The sequence below is a fragment of the Monoraphidium neglectum genome (assembly GCF_000611645.1).
Source record: "Monoraphidium neglectum strain SAG 48.87 unplaced genomic scaffold scaffold02438, whole genome shotgun sequence".
Lineage (NCBI taxonomy): Eukaryota > Viridiplantae > Chlorophyta > Chlorophyceae > Sphaeropleales > Selenastraceae > Monoraphidium > Monoraphidium neglectum.
The window spans coordinates 1-2461 of NW_014011190.1; positions in this window are offsets into that span (position 1 = coordinate 1).

The following is a 2461-nucleotide window of genomic DNA, read 5'->3' on the forward strand; positions in this document are numbered from 1 at the left end:
GGGCGTCACCGGCGGCCACTGATGCTGCAGCGCGTGATGCAGCCCCACGCATGACGTTTTGGAACACGGTGGCACGCCAAACACCACCTGGACAGGGGAAGAGAAGCCTCTTGGGGTCGCCGCAGCGCCGCCAGCACATGGCGGCGGTACCCATCTAGTGCGGCCGCAGGAAAGCCACAGCCACCGGCCAAGCATATCCAACAAATAAGTTTTCTTACTCACTCATGACCGCAAGCGGACTGCAAACTCCGCGCTTCATGACGTTTGCTGGCCGAGCCCCGCGTTCCAAGATCAAGCATCCGACGCGTGCTCGTCCAGTGCAACTAAAGAGAAGCTCTCTCATCAGGCCTCACGCGGCGAGTTCGGCCATGCCGTGACAACGCCACGAGTCTATGATCTGGACTTCGAGCGGCTTTTGATCAAGGCTGAGACAGCGGCATACATTGAATGTTATGTTTGTTGAAAACGTCCGTTTTCATATCCGCGCAAGCGCTTTGCATTGCAAACCCTCAGGCCTTTTGGAGCGATGGTGAGCCGGCGGGACGGCGGCTCACCGGCGCATGAGGCGGCAGTCCAGTGGATGCCAATTTTACTTAGCGGTTGTGCGAGCCTATAAGGCTGGCCTCGACAGCCGACGTGCTGGAGGCAGAGGCTGGCGGCCTGCTGTTGGGGCCATGGGTTGCTTGCTTGCGGCCTGGTGCAAGACCGGCCTCCAGGAGGGCCGCACCAGGGCAGTCCAGACAACCCCACCAAAAACCAGCGCGCTGACGATGCTGGGGGCTTTGTTTCAATGCATTGTAGGCCCTGCGCGCCGGGGCCTGACGCTCTGCCCGTGAAGCGGCACAGGGTGCCGGAGCAGCAGCTCTGCAAAGACAGTAAGACTTTCAGTTATTGACGGCGATGCGGGTGAACGCCCCGCGCGTTCAACAGTCGAGGGGCCCTCGACTGTTCCGCTGTAGCGGCTGCAGCCGGGGCGCAGCGCCCATATGCACCTCAACACCCTGTATAATGCGGGCGGTGTTCGCTGAAACACCAAGCTCAAAGGCCTCGGCCCAGACCCCCTCCATCCATACATAACCCCTCTCACACCATGCCAGCTGGCACGCCTGCCTGGGCTGCTGGTTGGCAACTCATACTTATCAACGGACCCCCCTGGAAAGCGAGCATTTCCCAGGGTTGGGCCACACCAACAAGGGACAGAGCCGCCGTACAGAGGCAGCAAAACGCGAGCGTCCCGCAGGGCGCAGTAAAACAGCTAGCCGTGAATGCAATACGCTCCTGCAACGCACGAATGCACGACAACACACGCGCGGTGATTGTGTACTGTACACCCTGGTTGATAACAATCACAAGGTCACTGCGTGAAACCCACTAGCATCACTTGCGTGTTCCTCCTTGTGGGGCTGATGTGACCTTACAACATGTGGTGAATCAAAATCGTCATGAGCTGTGTGCTAGCACCGTAAAATGTTCAAAGCATTTGCACTTACGCGCACCAGTTGGCTGGACACTTGACCACGTTGCTGTGTTGGGGTTTAAGCTTAGGCACTCAAAAACCGTTGAGTCGCAAAGTTTTAGGCCACCTTGCTTCATCAATGTTCGCGAGGGATTTGAGCCTTTACAGCGCTCGCTGACTGCACTTGACAGACCACCATGTTCACAGCATTGATAGCTTTGCACCGCAAAACATGTCACCGCCCAACATGTTACCAAGTTTTTGGTGGACTGTTGTTGTCCAAGATGCGCGACAACACAGCCGCTTGTTTGCAATAACACAGGCCGGTTGCGGCGGGTCTCGCAGCACCTTGATGCACGGCTGTTGGAAGCGCAATGCGGGTTTCGGCCCGGCCGCGGTCTCACTGATGCCACTTTCACGCTGCGCCAACTTATGGCGCGGAGCTGGAAGCACAAGGGGCAACCCTTGTTCATGGCGTTCATTGACCTGCGGAAGGCGTTTAACTCTGTGCCGCGTGACGCGCTGTGGCGAGTGCTGCGGGCCTACGGCGTACCCTCCCTCCTGGTGGAGTTGCTGATGGACCTGCACACGGGCACTCAGGCGGCGGTGCGTCTGGGCCCTCTCAAGGGCGAGGCGTTTGATGTATCGTGTGGTGTTAGGCAAGGCTGTGTCATTGCTCCGTTGTTGTTCAACGTGTTTATAGACTTTGTGGTGAGGCAAGCACTGGCGCGCATGCCCAGTGACTGTGGCGTGGCTGTAGCCTTTGGCTGTGATGGCACCTTGTCCTCTCCTTCAGGTGACCGCATCACCTACCACACCAATATTCCGCTTCTCATGTATGCTGATGATATGGCCCTCACCTGCTCCAGCCCTGAGGAGCTGGTGCAGTTTCTCATGGTCATGGATGACGTGTGCGCCGAGTGCGGGTTGTGCATCAACGCGGGCAAAACCGAGGTTATGAGGGCTGGGCGCCCAAGCTCACAGAAGTTGCCCGCGGTGATCTCG